We start from the raw sequence: 25,629 nt of genomic DNA on the forward strand, positions 1-25,629 counted from the left end.
AGCCCTGGCTTTTGGTGGCAGGACTCCAGGAGTACTTCATTTATCCTCAGAAAATGCCACGTGCCCTGGTTTTGTTTTTTTTGTTTGTTTGTTTCTTCTTTTTTTCTCCATCTCAGACTAGGCTTTTGTTTCCCCCTTCATTTTTCTGGTATTCTTTGAGTGAGAAAAGTAAGAGTTTGCTTCAAGGACATTCCAAAGGTCTCCATTATCAAACTTTAAAAAAAAAAAAACAAAAAAAAACAGGCAATCACTGTAGTCCATCTGTCCTGCTGAATTATCAACTCCAGGAGAGCCAGAGATTTGTTTGATATCATCTGTACTACTCTCTCTTCTACCTTCCAGGTTCTTGGTGAAGTGTGGCCAGGAAGGCTCTGTAAATATTTGTTCAAGTGAATCACATATAATCATATAATACTTTGACTTGGTAACAATGTCTACAATTAAAGGAGACTTATAGCACATTCTCTATAGAAGATTTTTCTAGTTCAGCCTTTCTGTTTTTAAATCTTATTCAATTCACTTCAGGCAATGTTTATTGAGGGACTTAAACTCTATACAAATCATCGTGCTAGACACCCACAGCATAGGTTCAGTGAAATTATCGCTTACTGCTCCAAAAGGACGGATGCTCATAAAGAAATGTTAGACTGCTACAGAAATAAGGAGCAGGCAGAATAAAATGCAACCACTACTTGCCGTCAGGATGTGGGGGATGAACCTGACAACCCCAAGCTGGCTACAGATTCCAGCCTCCTTCAGTGACTCTCATATCAGGAAACCCAACAGGCTAAACCCAGCATTTTGCTGCTGCTGTTGTTGCTGTTTTAAGAACAAGCTGGTGAGTCAGAAGGGCCAAGATTTTTGTTTTTTTTTTTCCTCCAGAGTGTTCTCCAGAGGAGGGTGTGGAGAGTTACTCCATATGAAGAGTCGCAATTATTGTGGAGCCACTGAGTTGTATTAACTAGATTATTCAGGAACCATTTTGCAGACCACTTAAAACTCTGATGCACTTAATTGCACATTTGGACAGTTAACAGTACCGTCTAGTTTTGTTTTGTCTTCCTTATGTCATTCCCTTTGGGGGAGTTGAAACGTTCTTTTTTCATTTGGCCCAAACCAGTTTTGTTTTGTTTTTTTCAGCTCAATGTCTATGCATTGCCAAGGAGGGAGTGCTTTCCCTTCTCTCCAGACAGGAGGCTCCCAACATTGAAAACATTTCAGGGGAAAAGTAACAAAGGCCATTCAAATAAGAAGCCTAAAGATCCCAGGCCACCCAGCTCCAGAAACAACATAAGATTGAATTTTTGCTTCTTCGTCATTCTGGAAATAAATGAGTATGGCACAGCTATGGCATTAAGAGGAAAGATAGAATATTCAATAGACCTATCAGAGGCCTTTCATCACCCTGACGGATGTGGGACTTAGGGAACAGTCAACAGAATGGTAAGTCTGACCACTTCTCACTTTGACCAAGTCAAAGATGTGGTCACCATGATGATACTAAAAGTGCGTTTTTATTCCCATTTCCTGCAAATAGAAGCCACTATGTGTCTTTCCTTATTGTTCCTCCAAACATATCCTCTATCTACGATACCCTTAAACAGGAAGGCTTTAGCATCTTTGGTCACAGGTTAGTATAGAAAATAATTTTGAAATGTGGCTAATTACATTAAAATCAGTTCTACTGATGAACTTATTTTTTTTTTGCTAATTGTGTGCTAATAACCATTTAAAATTAGATATAAAATAGCCCATTGAAAAAATGGAGTAAAACTTTGTAACATGATGGCTGTATATAGTTCACAGTTCAGTGTTTCCAATCAAAACAGTATTAAGATCCAAAATCTTAATTTATGCTTCTTACTTTGTACAATGCCTGGCTTTGTTGGCATTTGCTTGCCTGGATTTTATTTTTATCAACTCATCATCTGAATAGTTATTTACTTTTCAAGTTTGATCATAAAAGAAATTATTTGAAATATGGCAGTGAGGCATTTAACAGAACCAGCCTTTCACATACTTGAAGGAAGATTGTTATGTGTTTGGCTCTGGTTATCACATCAAAGCAGGTTATGTGCTAAGTTGCTTTCGTCATGTCCAACTCTTTGCAACCCTATGGATGGCAGCCTGCCAGGCTCACTGTCCATGGGATTTCCCAGACAAGAATACTGAAGTGACTTGCCATTTCCTTCTCCAGGGGATATTCCCGATCCAGGGATCGAACCCAAGTCTCCTGTGTTTCCTACATTGCAGGTAGATTCCTTAGTACTGAGCCACCTGGGAGGCCCCCAAAACAGGATATAGCTCTAACCAATACAGTAAGGATTGTATCCCATCCTAATTATGACACCCAGGAATACAATCATCTCTCATAGAAACTTGTAATAATTTTTCTCAGTAGTTGCTGCTGCTGCTGCTGCTAAGTCGCTTCAGTTGTGCCCGAATCTGTGCGACCCCATAGACGGCAGCCCACCAGGCTCCACCGTCCCTGGGATTCTCCAGGCAAGAACATTAGAGTGGGTTGCCATTTCCTTCTCCAATGCATGAAAGTGAAAAGTGAAGGTGAAGTCACTGAGTCGTGTCCAGCTCTCAGTGACCCCATGGACTGCAGCCCACCAGGCTCCTCCATCCATGGGATTTTCCAGGCAAGAGTACTGGAGTGGGGGGTGCCATTGCCTTCTCAGTACTTACTTTTTGTTAATTTGGCTGCAAATGAAGTGTGCTTAATTTAGCCCTAAACTCAGCAAAAACAGCTGATTCATAGCCTTTATAGGCAACATAAAAGATTTCTGATCCATATACAGCAAACAATAAAAGAATGCAATCATCTTGTGACTTTGCTTACTCATGGATTCGGTGTTTCTCTAGCCTTCACCAGTGATCATGACCATTTCCTGGACAGAACAAAATGCCAACAACTTGGATGCAGCAACTTCACAGGAACATATGAAAGACATGCAACATGGAAAACTTATGGAAGAGCCAACTCCCAGTGAGAACCCATGTTAAAATATGTTAAATATGGAAAATGATAAAAACTGAAATCTGTGAACAGTAATAAATCTAGTATTTTTTGACAGCTTACCATTTTCTATCTTCTCAACCATCTTTAAATCTTATTATCCTTATTTTATAGACAAGATAACTGAAAAATAGATTTTGTGTAATGTTCTTAATATTTTATAGCTAGAGGAGACGCAGGGCTTCCCAGGTGGCAGTGGTAAAGAATCTGCCCGTCAGTGCAGGAGATGCAAGAGATGTTAGTTTCGATCCCTGCGTCAGGAAGAGCTCTTGGAGAAGGAAATGGCAACCCACTCCAGCATTCTTGCCTGGAAAATTCCATGGACAGGGAGGCTTGTGGGCTGCAGCCCATGGGGTTGCAGAGTTGGACACGACTGAGCACATGTGCACACACACCCCCACATTAGTGGATGAAGCTGGGACTTACACCCGGCAGCCTGCCTCCAGAAGCCAGGCTCTTAACCATTGCATTACACTGATGAAGAGTCTCCCCCAAAATGAAGCTGTATGCATGTTGCTTTCCATGGAATTTGATGTTCTCTAATCCAGCTGCCTCAGGTGACCCCAAAAATTCCCTACAAGACTTGAAAATGATTATATTGGTATGACTGGGGTATGTGTAGAAATAATATAATCTTTTAAAAATTCTTTGTGATTTTTCTTGTTGCTTGCTTTTCACCTCTTGCTTTTATCCGGCTTTATTTTTATGAAATACCTGTGCTGGTGGCCTATTTAATTAGTGAAAGAGTGACATGCTTTCATGATTATTGCAATAGTCATAGTCTCTTTTATGCTGTACAGGTGTGTAATCAATGCACCTTTTAAATTCTATGGAATGTGGTCCTCCTTCTAATTGCAGTAAATTGGTCGCACTAATCACTTTGAGTTGTTGGCCAACATAGTTATAGATTTCTACCAGGTGTTCTACCGGAAGATAATTACTTAACAGTACAAAGTATTTCAACAGTGCTGAATGTAAAACAAATCCAAGGGTAATTCCAAAAGCTGGCTTCCTAATTCATTCATTCATTTATTCATTCACTCACTTTAGAAAAATACATTATTGTGTATTCTGTGTATGCCGGCCATTGAACTAAATAAAGATCAGGAAAACAAAAGGCATAATATTCACTCCCTTCCCTGCCTTCAAGAATCTCACAATTTAATGGACAGTATAATGAAATAAAGTATTATATGACCCATGAGAAAACAGGGATATGTGAAAATTTCTAAAAGAGCCCAAAGGAGTGAATGACGGACTCTGCTTTGGAATTATAAACTCAGAGTCAAAACGGAGACAATGACACTTGAGCTAAGTCTTGAATAACACGCAGGAATTTGCCAGTTGTTTCTGTTGCAGCTCCCAGAAACATTAGTACATTTTATGTGGTTGACACAGAGTGCAGAGCAGGGGAAGGGCTGGAGAGGAGGCTGTGTGGTAGAGTAGATTTATATTGTGAAGGATCCTTTATCTTAGGAGAAGGAAAACTTGTTCTTAGGAACAATGAAGAAACACAAAAAAGTTTTAATGAGATAAAATATGTAGCATATGGCCTCATAATTTTCTGAGTACCAGTCTGTCTCCCTCAGTAGACTTGTCACAAGAGCCTTCCCATCATAGGTGCTCCATATAGTCAAGTGAATCCTGAATGGTTGGATTAATAAATTGATGGGGATTTTTTTAAAAGATAACTTGGTCAGCCATGCAAGACATAGCTTTGATTAGGGTCAGAGAGAAGGCAAGGAGATCATTCAGAAAACTCGTGTTTCTGCAGCTGTGACATAATGAGACTGAACAAAGCTATGATGATAAGAAACAACATGCCAAGCCACCATTGTAGTGAAATGGGCCACCAGCCACTCTAATGAATGACCTTCATGAGGACACACTTCAGGCCTGGAAAAATACCGTGCCAATCACCAAGCTTGGAGCACTCACTTGTTCTGCCACCACCTCCTTAATATCCCATAATCTTGTTTGGGGCCAATGCTGGCAAACTCTTCATAAGTAAGTGATGCTAACAGGTCTTCCATGAACTTAAAACTATTTCCTTGGTAACCCACATTTTCAGCAAACACTTTAGGTTACAATCACATTGCTTTAATGTGAAGTCTATCTGAGCAGTCAAAAATTCAAACTATGTCTTTTCCTGGTCTAACAACAGCGACTTCCAGCATCAGCAAGATTCTGCGGCATCAGTTGGAACAGTAATACTAAGCCGAAAGGCTTATAAATAAGAGAGGGGCTGAGATTTGACAACACGTGGAGAATGTGGGGAGAAAATATAGTGAGGGCTTGGCGCACATTTAAGTACCATGCTTTACAGCCAGAGCAGGAACCTCGATGGCCCAAAGAGCTAAGGGATAAACAAAACCATTGCAAAGAAAGTGCTCTGAGAATATAATAGACCAATATTAAAAACCATTACAGAAGGGAAACTACCCTTTTACCACAATACTATTAGCACTGTCTATTTATACAGATGGATAGAAATTGTTCTTCACCTGATTCTTGGAGACACCTTTTGAAACAAAAGCGGTAGAAACATATTTTTAAGCTATGCTACTTTCACTCCCTAAAGTTCTTCTTACAGACTCAAATTGTTCTTTTCCTTTCTAAACTCAAGCCAGGGGTACGGACAACTCCTTTTCCTCATTCCCTGTGTCGCCCACCATCTTTAGAAGCTCGAAGGGCCTCTCAGTTATACCATTACCAGCTAGCTTGCCAGTGACAAGTGAAAATTATGAGTGGAAGAAATCAAATGCTAAGAAGTGAATGTCTTTCCATTTTAGGCACAAACATGATTAATTCTCACATCACATACTCATAAACAAAAGCACGATCAATATTAGACTGCTATGCTGAGACAGAGGCAAATGACATTGGAAAAACCATCAAACTTTGAACAAAAAGAAGAAACCAAGAGCTGGTCTTAGAGGGATAGGATGAGTTTGGCCTCGGGCAATGCTGCTTTTGAAGGAAGGAAAATACCCACATCTTGGTAAACTGTCTTTCTTCATCCTCTATTTCATTTTAGATGAGAGTTTAACAAAATACAGGATAAAAATTAAAATGCCTTTCTGTTTTCAGTCTGCATTTTAAGAAATCAAATAAACAAGAGTACTAAAAAATAATTTCATGCAAAATTGAGATTTTTGTAGAGGACTCTCCTGACAAATGTTTCCATTTCATCACTTGTTCTTAAGGTCTCTACAGCTTGATAGTTCCCTCATCAGAACCACACTCTTGACGATTCACAGGAAACAAGACATTTTCATGTTGAAAACCTAAAACTCACCAACCAAAATGTACACACCATGACAGTTACAACAGCTCCTTAAGTTGGTGAATAAAAACAGGACCGTACATCTGTTCTAACTGGCATTTCCATCTCAGCTGACTCATTTCTGGGACCTGACACACTGTGCTCTGCAGCAGGTTTACATGCCAGGGCTTGAGCCAAGGTGACACCACGTAACCTTTCTCACCATGGAATCAGCAGCCCGTTCATTTGAATAGCTGTCCAGAAATAGGTTCACAGATTTTCTTGTGAACACCCAGCAGGAAAGCATATTGTTTCCATTTGCTTGTTAGCATCAAACCATAATGATGCCCTTAATTATTTGGGAGAAAAGGGTCACATTCATGGACTCACATGCTGGCTTATTAGTTTTTTGTTTTACCAATGAATCAGTTGATATGGAGATATTGCTTCATTTGAGCACCTATATGTCAATAGAGTACTTTTAAAAATACCAAATATTCACACAAATCATCTCTCTCTTTCACAAACACATACAACACACACTTAAATGTTCTGAGTATCTGTTTATGCATGTGTTTTAAAAAACAGATTTATTTTTGACTGAGATCAAGGAGCGATATTCTGATAAAGATGTCAAACAGGTGGTGGGATGTTGGCTCTGCAGTTAAGGAGGGAGGCACAGTATGGGATAGAAAGAAGGCATAGCATTAACAATTGAAGATTGTCAGAGAATAAAATCACAAATTGAAGGAAAAAGTGCCTTTGTGAGTGTCACTATTCCAAAGTTTACATTTATTTCATAGAACAAACTGAGTTACTAATGTAGTGAGCATTCCTTTTTGGTTTTTGGTTCTTTGGGGGAGGGGCGGTTGTTTGTTTTTATTTTTGCCTGGTCAGCATCCAATCTCTCTTAGGGTTGCTGCTGCTGCTGCTAAGTCGCTTCAGTCGTGTCCGACTCTGTGTGACCCCATAGACGGCAGCCCACCAGGCTCCGCCGTCCCTGGGATTCTCCAGGCAAGAACACTGGAGTGGGTTGCCATTTCCTTCTCCAATGCATGAAAGTGAAAAGTGAAAGTTAGGTGAGATAATACCTCACTTTTCTGGGTGAGGACACCTACAATTAATTGGTGCCAAGAAAAATCAGTCCAAAGACTTCTGTTATCAGGAGAGATGATCCACTTCCAGTTGCTAAGCTAGAAGACCGTGAGCCTGAAGCTGTTATTCAGTCTTATCTTCTCCACCTTCTGGGGAGAGCTAGCCTTGAGATCATGTTAACACAGGAGAAAAAAACACAGAGGCAGAGGGATGGCTTCCTGCTATCATCTTTTGGTCTATATGATCACGGTGTGCCTGAAGCTAAACTACTCTGAAGCTATTCACTCTATATGTGAAAAAGAAGAATGAAGAATTTGTCACTACGACTGGTTTATGTTACTAAGCCAGAAACAATCCTAGTTAATATTTTGGTGTTTTTCCTTATCATTTACATATATGCATACATACACCTTGGTGGCTAAGCAGTAAAGAATCTGCTTGTGATACAGGAGATGTAGATTCCATCCCTGAGTCAGGAAGATCCCCTGGAGAAAGGGAATGGCTACCTACTCCAGTATTCTTGCCTGGAGAATCCCATGGACAGAGGAGCCTGGCAGGCTACAGTCCATGGAAGTTAGATACAACTTAGTGACTAAACTGCTGTACATACAACTACATATTTGCTTATGTAACATATGGTCTCAAAATTATATTATGAACATTTCCCGTAATTTACAAAATTATGGGGAATATGGTTTTAGTAACTGCATTAAACTCTATCATGTGAATGCTTCAGAATGCATTTAATCTCTTAGCAACAATTATAGTCAGAAATATTTATTGAGCACATACTATGTACAGGGCACCAGTGCTAAACTCTGGAGGGATAGAGCAGAAGATGTTGTAGACACGGCAGGCATGGCGCTTGCAATCTCTTCTTGTTGAACATTTGGACCATTTGCAATGTCTTACTATTTTAAGAAGCAATGTGATGGACATCTTTCTACAAAAATCTTTCTAGAAGTTTTATAAATAATTGTTAAATAAGTCAGTAAGAAATATAGCTTTATCACAAATATATTCTATCATATGAGTGGCATACACAAATATACATATGCAAAGTAATGAAATGAAAGTCTTTTAAAATAGTACTGCTTCCCTGGTGGCTCAGATGGTAAAGAATATGCATGCAATACAGGAGACCCAGGTTTGATCCCTGGGTTGGGAAGATCCCCCGGAGAAGGGAACGGCTACCCACTCCAGGATTCTTGCCTGGAGAATTCCATGGACAGGCAAGCCTTGTTGGCTACAGTCTATGGGACTATAAAGAGTCAGACATGATTGAGTGATTAATACTTTTACTTTCTTTCACAATCCTGACTATATACAACATATTCTTATTTTTTCTATTATAGTCTAGTATTTTTAAATTTCTTTCTCCAAATGACGAGTTTTGATCTACCACATTGAGTTATTACCCACTAATGAGTAAAGACTCACAATGAAAACCACTGCCTTAGAGCATGGTAGAGCACCATGGTTTTCACTAAAGCATCTAATATGACCTCTAGTACTTACTAAGCATCAAATGCATTTATTGGCTATAGAGGAAGCACAATGTTTTCTAAAAAAGAAAAGGAATCCAGCAAAATCTAAGAAAAGTTGCTGTTGGGGGAATTGTTACAATCAGACAAAGAGGCCAGGCACCAGAAGCAAATGCCATCTCCCAAAGCTGTTATGGGGCTTCCTAGGTGGCACTAGGTGGTAAAGAACCTGCTTGCCAAAGCAGGAGACACAAAAGACATGGGTTCGATCCCTGGGTCAGGAAGATCCCCTGGAGGAGGAAATGGCAACCTACTCCAGTATTCTTGCCCGGAGACTCCCATGGATGGAAGAGCCTGGAGGGCTACAGTCCACAGGGTCGCAAAGAGTTGGACACAACTGAGTGCCCGAGCAAAGCTGTTACAGATAATAGGATCTATTAAAGAGAGGAGCCTTAAGGGAGGAGTCCTTGCTAAGATGAGCTGTACAGTGAGAGTAGGTGCCAGGAGCTTTCACTAGCAAGATTCTCATTCACCAAAAGCAGCTGAGGCAACCCTGACATGATTTGAGGTTAACGGAAATCATCCTTAAAACATGAGACAGGGTGTCTGAATGGAGGAATTTAAATTCCCAGAGATTGTTAGATTCCTTTCTCTTCATAGACCTTGTCGTCTTTGAAGTCAAGGCAATTGTTGAGTTTCTCAACACAGTTGTCACCAAGCAGGAAGAATAACAATTTTCTGCCTGGAAATCCAATAGGGTTAGATGCCCAGAAAACCACAGAGACAAAAGTTGTCTGCCTTTCGATTTCCCATGGCCCAGGAAGGAGGGCCAATGGGATGCAGTTTGTAGTAACAGCTTCACAGTGAATGCAGTGGTGAGCACGGTTTACTGTTTCAACGAGTAGACGAAGGTAGGGTAGTGACGGGTGAGGATACAGGAGTATGTTGAGAGCTAGATATTTTAGGGAGAGCTATATATTTTAGAATTGAAAGCAGAACGATAAAGAGTATAGGATTCCTAAAATCAGGCATCTAGAATGATCGGGTTTGCTTGGACTGTCTTGGCTTTAGCACTGAAAGTCCTGCATTCCAGAAGCTCCTTAGGCCTGAGAAAACTGGGGCAGAGGTCACCCTGAGTTTGGGTACATTTAGTTTGCAGCTAATGAGAGGTCTGACCTACTTACTCAGCCTCTCTGGGTAATTTACTCAACATCTCTGGGTTTCAGTTTCCTCAACTGTAAAGGGGACGGTAGTGCTTACCCATCACCAATAAAAGAAGAGTCGAAGTATTTTTTTAGTAGTTCTGCTCCTGCACAGATGCAGGGGCTTGCCTCTTATAATAGCAGTCAAGATAAGAATGCAGACTTCTGATTGAGTGTCTTCAGGTGATTTGGAGTTAGAATTATAGTGCTTGGTTTCCAGCACCCATGGCAGCCTCTCACATTCCTGAGAGGTTGGAATTAATCTGGGCAGTATGCAAATATCCTGGAACCCAAGGTTTCCTGAACAATGGAAAGATCAGTTCAGTTCAGTCACTCAGTCATGTGCAATTCTTTGCAACCCCATGGACTGTAGCACGCCAGGCCTCCCTGTCCATTACCAACCCCCAGAGCCTACTCAAACTCATGTCCATTGAGTCAGTGATGCCATCCAACCGTCTCATCCTCTGTCGTCCCCGTCTCCTCCCACTTTCAATCTTTCCAAGCATCAGGGTCTTTTCAAATGAGTCAGTTCTTCTCATCAGGTGGCCAAAGTATTGGAGTTCAGCTTCAGCATCAGTCCTTCCAATGAGTTCAGGACTGATTTCCTTTAGCTTGGACTGGTAAGATCTCCTTGCAGTCCAAAGGATAGAAGATTTCAAGCTTCTTGAAAAAGAAAAGCAAGTTTATTATAATTTTGTACCTGCATCCTGAAATATCTGTGACAAATATGAAAGCTATATGGTTTGTGCTTCCTTATAAAAGAACAAAAATTGAGGATAATTCCATTAGAGGTAGCCTGTCAGGTGTAAAGAACATGATCTTACTCCAAGAGAGATTTTACACAAAATTCATATTTTATTGCCTTTACTGTGTCTCTCTCATACTGAAAGTAGCTTCTTACTGTGCTTGTTCTCATAGAGTCAGCCTTTTTTAAAAATCTGAATTCACTCTGAGATTCATATGTTCCAAACAAGTTAATGGCCCTGTTTCCATTAGTGATACAGGTCATGGTTAAGCCACTGCACGTTTGCATTTTCACTTCTTACCACAAATGTTCCTGCACTATGACAATAAAAATGACTCAAAAACAATCCAAACTTCCTAAGGTAATAAGAACATTCTCTCAAGGTTAGCAGAGTGAAATGTAAGCCATTGAACAAAGTCTTTGCTTGGGGATGAGGTGTGGACAGATTCAATGAAGAGAAAAAGTGAATCTTATCAGCAACTATGATGACTAACAGATTTTCCAGAGAAGTGATACATAAACCTTAGGAAATTAATGAAGATCTTAAACTGTACCTGAGGCAAGAAATGAATAGGAATAAAATTTTAACATAAAGACTGTAAGTAAGTGTTAGTCGCTCAGTCGTGCCCGACTCTTTGCAACCCCATGGACTGCAGCCCACCAGGCTCCTCTGTCCATGAGATTTTCCAGGCAAGGATACTGGAGTGGGTTGCCATTTCCTTCTCCAGGGGATCTTCCCAACCCAGGAATTGAACCCGGGTCTCCTGCACTGCAGTCAAAGTCTTTACCGACTGAGCTGTAAGGGAAATATTGGGAGAACATCAAATTTAGGGAAAAACAAAATGTCATAATAAAAAAAATCCCAATTAAAATATAATACTTATAGAAAAGGAACTCAAAGATAAATATAATATGATTTCACTCATATGTGGAATGTAATCAATGAAACAAATGAACAAACAGAATAAAACTTGTAGCTACAGAAAACAAATTGGTAGTCGTCAGAAGGGAACTGGCAGAAATGGGTGAAGGAGATCAATTGTACCATGATCGATGGTTACTAGACTTATTGTGATGATCATTTTGTAGTGTATGCAAATACTGAATTACTGTATTATATATATTAAACAAGTATAATGGTGCATACCAGTTTTACCTCAATAAAAGCAGCTTTATTAAAAAAAAAAAATCATGATTTGCACCTCATCCTATGTGCCAGGCTCTGAATTAGCTTCTCTCTTCACAAAAAAATTGTGAGGTAGGTATTGGAATACACACTAAATCTTAAAAGCATAAAAGAAAAAACTGCTGAAGATTACAAAGCTACTAAATGGCTGGTAAGCTTTGAACCCAAGTCCATCTGTCTCCAAAGTACATACATAACTCACATTAGTAAAGATGAACTCTTTTCAAAAATTGATTTGCATACGACTTTCATTTTTTTAGGACTTAAATATGGTGATTTAAAATTTGACTTCTTTCTTAACTTCTAAATCACTAATGCTTAGGCCCAACCTCAGACTGAGCATTCATTCCTAGCACATAAACACACAGCTTTGCTAGAGGTTAGAGTTCACATCAAAATGGAGCCTCAGATTTTTGATAATTAGTATCAACAGTGGAAAGAGTCAACCTGGGCTTGCGTCTTGTTTCTAACAGTTGTGAAGCCGGAGCAAGTCATTTATTCTCTCCAAGCTAAAAGTGAGGATAATAATAGTATCTTCATCTGAAAAATGAGGATAATAACAGTATCTATTTCTAGATGTGTCTAAAGATGAAATTAAAAGGTATTAAACAATTATTCTAGTGCCTGGTGCCTGGACCAATATATGTAGTCATCTATGGGGATCTAGGCATTAGATCCTTTTTTAAAGCAAGCTACAAATATCCTACACTGAAACAGAAATCCCCAGGATTAGTTCAGGTTGATTTAATGTCCCAGGAGTTATGAGTAACGACCGAGGCTCCTCTGGCGTCATACAAACCAGCAATGCCTGGAGAGACTTAGATAAAGATCATTTCATGTTGGGACTTGGGCACTTGTTTAGACAGACACTAAAAGCTAATTACACCCACCTTGGCAGGCTTAGCTGTAAGAACAACACAGCAGCTGGCAAAAGAGAATGCTGCTACGAATCTTCCACAATCTGTGACTGGGGCCGCTGGGGCCTTACCCTTGTTAATCCCTCAGTATTTAAGGATCAGAGTCATGCTATTTGGGCTTCCCAGGTAGCTCAGTGGTGAAGAGTTCGCCTGCAGTGCAGGAGACACAGGAGATGCAGATTCATTCCTTTGGTAGGGAAGATCCATTGGAGGAAGGTTGCAACCCACTCCCATTCTTGCCAAGAAAATCCATCCCATGGACAGAGAAGCCGGGTGGGTTTGCAAAGAGTCAGACATGACTGAGGCGACTGAGCATGCATGCAACCGTGACATGCTGTTTACCTAAAAGCCTGCATCTTAAAGAATATGCAATAATTCATCCAGGAACTGTTCTAGGGACAAAGGGGAGTAAGACAAATATTCTAAGCAGCTCCTCTTTCAGTTAGAGACATAAACGACTAAAAAATATGATTTTGAATACCAATCGAAGTTATGATGGAAATGAGACAGGACACTGGAATAGAGAATGGTTGGGGGTAGGTCTAGAGTCATCTTAGAAGGCAGATCTGAGGAATAACATCTGAAATGAGACCTTAATACTTTAGAGAGTAAATGGTGATATAGGAAGAAAGGGAAGTGAACATTAGAAGATCGAATCACATAAAAACCATTACAAAAGCCCCTGGAGTGTCTCAGAAGTATTTATAGGATTGCAAAATTAATGCACTTAAATACATTCATAATGAAGCATCTTCTGTCACAATTGGAAAGTTAACTATAACGATGTGTCCAGTCCTAATGTGTTTTGTCTGGATGTGGCATTCTGTCTGTCTGCTTCTATATCCTTCCATCTTTGTTAAAAATCAAAACACTGTCCTTAAGTGAAAAAGACTTTTACAGCAATAGGCCTCTGTATTCTCATCCATAAATGGAAATAATAATGCCTTAGAGTTTTTCCATGGGCTTGTGGTTAGGACTAAAAGAGAAAACGTGCACAAAATATCTAGGCCAAAATTGATCAACAGTGGTGGCCACCTACAGAGCATATGCTTCCCATCTGCCTGAGAAAAATGACAAATTTGTGTGGCTTTGGATAACATGGGAGAAAGTCAGAGCCTTGTGATGTTTTTTTAATGCATCCATGTGGGACTTTTTTCATGAAATTTTAAATCTCTGAGATCTTTATAATAACAGAAATATAAGAACAAGGCCAAATAAAACAGAGAAAAACAGATGAGCATGAGTGGGTCAGAAAAGAATGGGAAGAATAAAAAATAATGACATCAAGGATCCAGAGAAAAAGGGATGTAGGTCCCAGAAGCATCTTGAGGCTACCTTGCCATCCAGGGAGAGCGCCATGTTCCTGAGTCATAGGATCTCACAGGACTTGTTCCTGAAAGATGTATCCAGGAACCTTACTGGAAAAACGAGTAGTCCTGGATTCACGTTTTCCCATACACAACATTACTCTCCATCTCCTTTGAATCAAATTAATGTGTATGTTTTGTGAGCAGAAGCATCACAGCAAAGCATTATGGGAGATAGTTTTCATTGATTCCACAAACCCATTGAGACAGGTGTCATTATCAGTTATCATTACCATTACTATTCTTATTTTGGGTTAGGTTTGATGAAGGGCTCTGAAGTTGGGAGGTTTGGAAGCTTCTCTTCACTCACTCTCACCATGTCAGGGCAATGCCTCTGGGTGTGAGTTCCTGATGGGATAAAATCAGTTTACACAGGGGCTTGTGCACAAGTTCCTGAGTGAATTGTGAATTAAAAGAAATGGAGTACTAAGCCTTTGCTGTTAATAGTGAATTAGCATATTCTCTTTGGAGTGTGAAAAAGAAAGTGAGAAGCCTGATTAATTCTCAGTGTCCCAAAGGAGCTTCAACAAAACTAGTCAGTTATCTAATGCCTTAACATTTTTCAATGCTGCTTAACATTCAACAACTGTAAAAGGAAGCCAGCCCTGGCTACCTAGTAAAACTAACAGAGCACTATCAAGAAAGATTTATAGTTTTAGCATCGTCAAAACATGCATTTCCAGCAAAAATTAAAAAAGGAACAAAAGAAATGCTATTTGGAGCTTAGTAAATACTTTGGTATCATCTATAATTCACATTACAAAACCTTTCAAAACACAGAACATATCAAAAAGCAAAACATCCACTCAGTGGTGAAATCGATATAGCATATACCATTTCAACATGATGCATTACAAATACCTCCACTTTCTTTCCAATGGTCTTAGAATCTGCTTTTTAAATGGTTGTGTTTTCAACCTGAGCTAGCCTTATGCATGTTTTTTTTCAAATTAGTCTTTGGTAAACCTCAGTTTCCCATCATTGCCAGTTGTTTGGTTCAAATAAGTCTAAACTCAGGTAATTACTTAACAATATACCTTTTGAGGTGGAGCAGAGAGACTCTTACATGCACAGCATGTTAACAGGAAGTTTCATTCTAGGTTTTAATGAGGGAGTCATATACGCAAAAACATAGCAGGTTTATTTATAAGTCACATTCATAGGACTTTAAAACCTTAAAAAAATAAAATTATATTCATCAAGCGCAACAGCAGATTTAAGCATATGGCATTTTACTTAGTCTTTAACAGTGGAGTAGGTACTGTGATTCCCACTTTACAAACTGACAAAACTGACAAGCTGAGTGCTTTAGAAAATTTCCCAGGTCACTTATCTGGAATTCAAATCCACGTCTGCCTGGCTCCAAAAATCTATCTATACTATACAATTTCATGTGGTTTAGTCGCTAAGTTGTGTCCGACTCTTTGTTCCTCTGTCAGTGGGATCTTCCAGACAAGAATACTGAAGTGGGTTGCCATTTCCTTCCCCTACTTATATTCTTATGGCTCCCTTTCAATCTCCCCCATTCAATGACACTATGGAATAAACCAAACCATACCCTATGGTCTATAGAATTTCTCTAGAACTAGGGAGATGCAAGAGATGCAGGTTCGATCCCTGGGTTGAAAGATACCCTGGAAAAGGAAATAGCAACCCACTCCAGTATACTTCCCTGGGGAAATCCCATGGACAGAGGAGCCTAGCAGGCTAGAGTCCACGGGGTCACAAGAGTCAGCCACCACCCCAAGACTGAGTACACACACATAAAGAATTGGGATATTCTCTAGAGATAATCTGATTAGGCATTTGATCTCAGATGAATTTACAGCATTTACCTTCAATGCTCAAAGGTGAGAGTAATACTACCTACATTTTCAATTACATAGATTCTTTTTCTAAAATGTAGAAACCTGTTTATTTCAAAAGCTAAGTTGTTGTTATTCAGTCGTGTCCAACTCTTTGAAACACTATGGACTGCAGCACACCAGGCCTCCCTGTCCTTCACCATTTTCCGGAGCTTGCTCAAACTCATGTCCATCGAGTCGGTAATGGCATCCAACCATCTCATCCTCTGTTGTCCCCTTCTCCTCCTGCCTTCAATCTTTCCCAGCATCAGGGTCCTTTCCTAATGAGTCAGCTCTTTGCATCAGGTGGCCAAAGTATTGGAGTTTCAGCTTTAGCATCAGTCCTTCCAATGAATATTCAGGACTGATTTCCTTTAGGATTGACTGGTTTGATATCCTTGCAGTCCAAGGGACTCACAAGAGTCTTTTCCAACAGTACAGTTCAATAGCATCAATTCTTCAGTGCTCAGCCTTCTTTATGGTCCAACTCTCACATCCATACATGACTACTGGAAAAATCATAGCTTTGACTAGATGGACCTTTATTGGCAAAGTAATATCTCTGCTTTTTAATATGCTGTCTAGGTTGGTCATAGTTTTTCTTCCAAGGAGCAAGCTTCTCTTAATTTCATTGTAGTCACTATCTGCAGTGATTTTGGAGCCCAAGAAAATAAAGCCTGTCACTGTTTCCACTGTTTCCCCATCTATTTGCCATGAAGTGATTGGACTGGACGCGATGATCTTCATTTTTTGAATGCTGAGTCTTAAGCCAGCTTTTTCACTCCTCTCTTTCACTTTCATCAAGAGGCTCTTTAGATCCTCTTCACTTTGTGTCATCTGCATATCTGAGGTTATTGATATTTCTCCCAGCAATCTTGATTCCATCTTGTGCTTCATCCAGCCTGGCATTTCACATGATGAACTCTGCATATAAATTAAATAATCAGGATGACAATATAGAGCCTTGATGTACTTCTTTTCCAGTTTGAAACCATTCTGTTGGTCCATGTCCAGTTCTAACTGTTGCTGCTTGACCTGCATAAAGGTTTCTCAGGAGGCCAATAAGGTGGTCTGGTATTCCCATCTCTTTAAGAATTTTCCACAGTTTGTTGTAATCCACGCAGATTCCTTTTCTAAAATGTAAAAATGTATTTATTTCAAAAGCTAAGTGATTACATATAATTAATATGATAATTTTGGAAGGGGATTGTAATAACAGATTTTTAAAGGAAATATATATGTATATATATGTATATAGACAGACCTATGACAGAAAGGAAGTATAGTAAAAAATACTCTTGACTACAACTTCAGAAACAGTGTTCATTTGTGTGACTGCCATCCCTCCACCACTTCCCAAAGGATAACTCAAGAATACAACGGAAATGGTGCTCTCTAGAGTCAGACAATACAACAGCCCAGGCTTAGCCACTCCAGGCAAAAGGGAAAGAAAGTGAAAGCATGGAGGGATGATGTAGTGGGGAGAGAAAAATGAAGCTGTACTAGACAGCAAAAGTGAACAAGCTTAGATTTTGCTGGCAGATCTCAGTGTGTTTTTCTCCAAAAGAGGCATGACAGATTCACGACACACTCCTATGGGCATACCATAGTTTGATGAAGTCCAACACTAGAATAATTCACAATCACCTTTTGGTAATAACTATCAGCTTCCCAGGTGGCTCAGTGGTAAAGAATCCACCTGCCAGTGCAGGAGACTTGGGTTTGATCTTTGGGTCAGAAAGATCTCCTGGAGAAGGAAATGGCTACCCACTTCAGTATTCTTGCCTGGAAAATTCTGTGGACAGAGGAGCCTGGCGGGCTACAGTCCATGGGGTCACAAAAGAGTTGGACACAGCTTAACAACTAAACAACAAAACAAGCAACAACAACTAGCAGATTAGTAAAGGTAGTTGCTTGCAAAAGACTACAGCTTACCTAAGATTGGCCTCAGATTATAGGTAATTCTGCAAGACTTACTGGTCATACTCAAGAAACCGCCTCAGATGCAAGAGAGATTGACAAGCTATGGAGAATCAATCTGCTGATGATTCATGTGGAAAACAATGTTTCACAAACTCCTGCACTTTATTGCAAGCAACCAGTTATATGAGACACACCCCGATGTGACTGCACTGACCTAGTTGATTGTAACTCGCCAGGGCGTTGCGACTCCACATTGGACAGCCTTACAGCAAGTAGTAGTGTTCCCAGCAGAGCTGTAAGTGTGTTTGTTAGAAAGGTAATTACATGATGCAATTCATGTTTTAGAAAGTCCTCTTTAACAGTAGTGAAGAGGATAACATATATCCTGTCTCAGTCCCAGCCTGACACTCTAAACACCATGCACACAGCCATTGACCAATAGACATGAATCATAGATCATTCCTCAAATGATCACTCCCTGACCTACCTCTTCCCAGCTCTAAATTCTTCACTCCTCCCCTAATTTGAACCCTATCTTTGGCACTTTGGCCTTGGCACTTTGGCACTTTTGGACCCTCTAGCATTTAAATCTCCACATTCCCCAGTGGACTCATATTTCAGTGAGCCTATTTACTTCCCGCATTTCTAGAACACCTTTGCCAGGAGAGTTTGTGCTGGTCTTATTTTCTCATACTCAATTCCCACCATTGTCCCCTTGATGGAAATCCCATCTGGGCCAGTACCAGGCCCTTTACAAAGAAGTGGCTAGAAATGATGAGATAAAGGAAGTAGAAACTGGAGGCAAGACAAACAAAAAGCTAATGAGAGCAAAACTACAAGAATTCAAATCAGAGACGATGCGGGAATAAGCTAAACTTGGAAATGTAACACTACACAGAAAAGGACTGAGTTGACAATGACTAATTCCTTGCTGAGAAATGAATTGTGAAAAGTGTACAGAAGCGCTAACTTAGGCAAATATATACTACATACACACAGAGACTAAATAACATAAAATGAACTTTTGGTATTAACTCTAATCCCCTCACATTTGGGAGCTAACGGAAAAACAACAAAACAAAGAAACCCTTAGCCAACATGCCTTTAAAATATAATATGATTCATAAATATCCTTCTTTTATTTTGCTTGCCTCCTTAAGAAAGAACAATTTCTAATTTCAGGGCTTTCTAGTCATTGTTGAAAATTCTCACTGCATACAATTGCTCGAGTTCAAATTCTACACACAGAATCTTAGAGGTCACACATCGACCTCTGTGTGTTATATAGGGTCATTTTTTTCTTTTAGCTCAAATTTTATCTTAAAAGGCATCATAACTTGATGGATGTTGTGCTTGGTGGCAATAAAGACACCAATATCTTACTTGCAGCCTGCTTCACACTTTATAGGATCCTCTTGGTCTCTGTCTACATTTATATTATCTGCTTGGCTCCTACACACATTTCGGTTTACTATCTCTGATATTATTTTCAGAGCTTTACCTATATATCTTTCCATTTGCTCCCACTGAGACCTAGACATTATGGGGTTTAAAATGGCTTCACGTTCTTCCAATATTTACTCTCCAAAGCTGTCTGCTTCTGATGCCTTTTATCTAGGCATTCTCTTCCCCTGCCTCCTCTGTCCCTCTCCCTCCATGTGTCCCTCCTTTGTTCATTCCCACACATTACTCAAGGATTATAAAGAATTTAGACTTAGTACTACCTGAAAAGTACAACAGAGGATGAGATGGTTGGATGGCACTGCCGATTCAGTGGACGTGAGTTTGACAAACTCTGGGAGACAGCGAAAGGCAAGGAAGCCTTGCGTGCTGCACTCCATGGGGTCGCAAAGAGTCAGACACGACTTAGCAACTGAGCAACAACTACCTGAAAAGTAACCCCCACAGTACCAATCCAAGGGCCCCACCTCTCTTGCTGGGTTACATTATTAGGTACCAGACCCCCAAGAGAGTCCTGCCCAACCCAACACACCAGGAGACACGATTCACTGGTTTCATGGCCTTCCATCTATCTACATAGCCTGAATAAAACTATTTTTCAAAGAGGCAAATTCACTACAGCATTTGAAAAATCTTTCACCCAACTCTGTTCATGTGTAAACCAGAGGATTATGCAGTATTAACCATGTTTGTAATCAAGCATCTAATCTCATCATATCCCACACACACCATCAGCATCACAAATTCTTTATATTATTTATCTTCAGACATAATTTTTTTTTTTCATGTATCTCTCTACTTGGGGGGAAAGAAAATATAGCAGCACTAATAACATTTTTAGTTTGGGTGAGGGTGGAAATGGACACTGCTCACTCTGGCCATTACTCTACTCTCTTGGTAATAAATGCAATCATCATAAAAATCAAAATTAATAAACTGTGGTTGCAAACCTAATAACTAGTCATCAGCACATTAATTTCCCTATATGCTAAGCTAACCGTATTGTTTATTTGTCGGTAACTCTGAATGAAATGAGTTGCATTAAAGCGACCATCTGCTCTGTTTGATTTGATAAGTGGAATTAAGACAAGAAGCAGCCAGTTTGTAGTCAGTGTGACTTAAACTTACATAACAGAAGGTAAATGGTCTTTCATTTGGAGGGACAGAATCGAATATACTCCAAGGGTATAACTTAATGCTTTTTCCACAGCAGTTCAAGTTAGATTTTTCATGTGTCTCCAGCGGACATAATGAGAGCTGAACACTCACACTTTGGGGACTTGAACATTGGATTGTTGCATTTCATCACTCTTCCATGCTTCATCTGTGATAAGAAGCAGTAAATATTATATAAAGCTTTCTAGTCCAATTAGGTTATTTAATAATTGTGTTTATTTTCTGTTCTGTGCAGACTCTTAAAAAAAAAAACTCTTTATTTTGTATTAGGATATAGCTAATTAACAACAATATTGTGATAGTTTCAAGCAAGTAGCAAATGATCTCAGCCATACAAATACATCAATCCATTCTCCCCCAAACCCATCTCCCAACCAGGCTGCCACATAACATTGAGCAGAGTTCCCTGTGCTATACAGTAGGTCTTTGTTGGTGATGCATTTTAAATAGAGCAGTGTGTACATGTCCATCCCAAACTCCCTAACTATCCCTTCCTCTGCTCTCCTCTCCCTGCAACCATAAACTGGTGATCTAAGTCCATGAATCTCTTTGTTTTGTAAACAAATTCATCTGCATTATTTCCTTTTAGATTCCACGCATAAGGGGTGTCATACAATGTTTCTCCTTCCCTGTCTGACTTACTTCACTCAGTAAGACAATCTCTAGATCCATCCATGTTGCCCTGTGCTGACTCTGGATGGCATCTTGTTTATAGAGCTTCTTGTTGACTATGGATACCATAGGGGATTCTTTTGATTCTTTCACGGCAGGAGTGAGGCTGTTCCCAATTTTTAACATGAATGACTATCCTCCTGCAGCCTCTTGCTATAGATCATCAGAGTCATTCTGGCAGAGGTAGAACTTAAAAGCAGTAGGAACTTGCTAGAAACAGCTGCTTTGCTCAACCAAAGAAAGAACCACCAGAATCAACAACACTGGACAAGCTGTGCTGTTGTTCACAAGGCATTTTTCCACAAGATCCAAAGAATTCTTAGATGCTTTATGTATGTGCACCCCAATTTTCAGGATTAATAGGGTTTATTTCTTAACTAGTTATAGTTTTTCTAGAGCTTTAAAAATTATGTCTTTCTCCCCTTTTATGGGTAATTCCTTCTTACTGCCTGCAAGAGTAATCAAATTATTTTTATCACTTCTTCCAGGTTATTAAAAAGGACATCCAGTGTAAGTGGCTTCATAATAATAATCCCACTAGCGTTCCCCTAGGCAACCTTTTGCTCTCTCAATTCACAACAGCACCATCTTTCATTATGTTTTATGTGCCTTGCCCCCCATCCATTCTCCACATGCCAGTTCCCAGCAATCTTTTAAAACATGTCACTCCTCAGCTTAAAATTCTTTATGAGCCTCCCATTATACTTAGGAAAAAGTCTAAAGTCTTTAACCCTATCTCAAGGGCCCTCCATGACTTTGCTCCCATCTAACTCTCTAACCTCATTTTATACCAGTCTCATCTAATAGTCTAGGCACCTTGGTTCCTTTTATTTTATTAAAACATGCTAAAGTCTACCTCTCCGACTGGTCTTTACGTATACATTGGGAATGCCAACCATACCCTGAAGCTTGAGCTTTACTATCTTTACATTTATTTCCTCCTTTCCCCTTTGTATTTCTTCATAACATGTGGCACAATTTAGTTAATTATTTGTTGACTGTATCCCCAGTTTTACTGTGAACTCCACAAGCACAGACCTGTGTTCATCCTATTTATGACTATAGCCTTTTGTACACATCATAGGTGGAGCTTCCCAGGTGGCTCGGTGGTAAAGAATCTGCCTGCCAAGCAGGAGAGTGAGTTTCATGCCAGGGTGGGGAAGATCCTTTGAAGAAGGAAAGGGCAACCCACTCCAGTATCCTTGCCTGAGAAATTCCATGGACAGAGGAGCTTGGCGGGCTCCAGTCCACCGGGTCACAAAGAGTCAGACTGGACTTAGCAACTAAACAGCAACAGCAGCAGCACGCATAGTAGGCACTTGATGAATATTTATGTAGCATAAATATTTAGGAATTTGCATGGATATTTATGAATATTTATGTGAAAGTGAAAGTCGCTCAGTTGTGTCCTACTCTTTGTGACCCCATGGATTATACAGTCCATGGAGTTCTCCAGGCCAAAATACTGGAGTGGGTAGCCTTTCCCTCTTCCTGGGGATCTTCCCAACCCAGGGATCAAACCCAGGTCTCCCTCATTGCAGGCAGATTCTTTACCAACTGAGATATTAGGAAAGCCTGAATATTTATGGAATATATATATATTTTTCAAGAATAAGTTTACATCTGAATTATATAGCATTTTATTGTAAATTTTTTTTAAAGATAGAGAAGACATTGTTTGGATTGTTGTAGTACCAAAAGTTTCGCTTCAGAAAAACATAGCTCTTTCTCTTTCAGCCATCCCAGGAGAATGCACGCAACCCCACAAACTGATGCTATATAGAGAATACATTTGTGACACAAAACCAGGGTAATATTTCCATTATGCTTGAAAGTTTCAAGCTTTGATCATATGCTAAGAGGACAGTCTTATTCTCCCTGTCATCTGCCCACACACACAATAGGTTCCATTAGGTCATCTTTCATCTCTCATAAGGTTGCAAAAGATATAATAATTTGTGCAGTCTTTGAGCTTAGAAATACTGAGTTAAACAGACCTGCATCTAGTGATAAACTAGTCAATGTTTAACAGCCATCTGGGTAGAGAGGGAGAAAAGCTATGACCTGAAGCCCTTGCTAGCTTCTGGGATGTAAATACTTCTACCCTGGCTAATTTCAAGCTGTGTTTAATAACCGACTTGCAAGACTCCTGAAAATTTAACAACTGGCTCTTATAAGCCCATACAAGCATCTCTAGCAGAGCACCAGCTCTATCTCTCTGCAAAATTACCCTTCTTTTTCTTTTCACATACACACACAATTGCATAGGACACAAAATAAATTTAATTTACTTGCGAAAGATATGCTCTGTGTGATATAACTTGGAAGAGGAAAAAAGAAAAATAACCTGTAGGTACAAAGAATGTATTCTGTCAGTTTACAGTGATAAAGTTTATTTGTAATCATTTGACTTTCCCATCCTATTCCCATCCAGAGTCCACCTCAAAGCAATTTCATAGCTGAGACCTCATGTGTTTCACTTTATTCTGAACTTTTAAGTAGTCAAATTTCAAATGTTAAATATCATCATAACACTCTCCTAGTTACTGGAAACAGCAGCTGATTCTTCTCTATTGTGCTCCCACTCACTGTTCACTCTAGTACATTCATCATGGCATAAATGTGTTTGCCATGAGCCATTTGGCGGACTGATGGACTCTGGAAGTTCTGATAGACAAATCCCCAAGGTTCAAGGAGCTCTCAGCCAGATAAGGAGATAGGCAAGGACACTTCCATGCAGGAAGCCCTAGGACAGAGGTAACCACAGGGCCCCAGAGAATACACAGAATGTCTATTTAATGCCACCCAGATTAAAGAAGACAACACTGAGGCAGAACTTAAAGAATGACTAGGGATTGACTATGGAAAAAAGGAGGAGAAAGGCATTTTAGGAGAAGGAAGAGCAAGGACAAAAACATGTGCAGGGAGGGTGCAGTCATAATGAAAATAACTGAAGCACAGAGTGTAGGAGGAGGGAGGGAAGGATCCTGAGGCTACAGAGACAAGCACAGGTACAGGCTGGGGTTTGTGAGGATCCTCGTGTGCCATGCACAGGAGCTTGGCTTTTGTCCTGAAGCCAATGCATCAGGGGGAATTTAAGAATTTTAATAGCTGAGTGATGGGATTCATGCTTTAGAAAGAATATTTGGACAACAGTGAGAACACTGGATGAAGTGAAGTGAGGCGGCAGAGACCACCTGCTAGAGTCACGCCCTCGCCCAGCAATCAGCTCTCCTTCCATCATCGTTTTCCCCCCGAGTTCTCTGTTCACCTGAATTCTCTGCAGCTTCCAAGTCACTTCTTTACATGTTGAAGAAAAACAGTGCAGCTCTGTTGTCTCCTTTGGTCCCTAATTCTTTTTCAGGCTGACTTCCTCTGAAGTCATTACTCAACATGAGTTACCATTTTGCATCATAAATGTCAGAAAGGAAAAAGGCACAGGCTGCACAAAGTAAAAGATGCCCAGCACAAATTTCAGTTTCACCAAGGGAATGTCATGGCTGCCCCAGTTATCTATTGCTAGATCAGATAATAAGCCAATTTTAGTGGTATCAGACTACAATGATCATCATCATCTCTCATAGTTCTGAAGAAGGACTGGAAAGTGAAAATCACTCAGTCATGTAGGATTCTTTGTGACCCCAAGGACTATACAGTCCAAGAAATTCTCCAGGCCACAATACTGGAGTGGGTAGCCTTTCCCTCTCCAGGGGATCTTCCCAACCCAGGGGTTGAACCCAGGTCTCCTGCATTGTGGGCCAATTCTTTACCAGCTGAGCCACAAGGGAAGCTCAAGAATACTGGAGTGAGTAGCCTATCCCTTCTCCAGCGGATCTTCCTGACCCAGGAATCAAACCAGGGTCTCCTGCATTGCAGATGAATTCTTTACCAGCTGAGGTTCAGTCTGCAAATGGCAGCTGGAGGCAGAGGCATCTCCAGGGCCTCTTCATTCACATGTCTGGTGGTTGTTGCTGACTTATTGGTTGGGATCTTGATAGAAGCTGTCAACTAGGCCTGTCTACATGATCCAGGCTTCCTCATAACATGGTACTGGATTCCTAAGCGAGTGTCTCAAGAGAGAAAATCAGGCCTTTCCCTAGAAACCTGGCTTAGATTTCACATAGAGTCACTCCTGCCACATTCTATTCTTTAGAGGTGAGTCACTATGGCCACTTCATAGGGCAAGGGAATAAGAGTTCACTGCTTGAGAGGAAAAGTGTCGATTTACAGACATGTTTTAAAACCATCACAACCATTTTCATGGTTTGAC

The 25,629-nt window shown here is 40.1% G+C and overlaps 1 long non-coding RNA gene across 1 annotated transcript; it reads left to right on the forward strand.

Annotated features, from left to right (window-relative positions):
• The first annotated feature begins 1,236 nt into the window (after nucleotides 1–1,236).
• On the forward strand, nucleotides 1,237–3,079 carry LOC105609290 (uncharacterized). The gene is made up of 2 exons (XR_003590382.3): nucleotides 1,237–1,443; nucleotides 2,869–3,079. It is a non-coding gene; the product is annotated as an uncharacterized LOC105609290 (long non-coding RNA).
• Nucleotides 3,080–25,629: the final 22,550 nt, after the last annotated feature.

The sequence above is a fragment of the Ovis aries genome, chromosome 9 (genome assembly GCF_016772045.2).
Source record: "Ovis aries strain OAR_USU_Benz2616 breed Rambouillet chromosome 9, ARS-UI_Ramb_v3.0, whole genome shotgun sequence".
Taxonomy (NCBI): Eukaryota; Metazoa; Chordata; class Mammalia; order Artiodactyla; family Bovidae; genus Ovis; species Ovis aries.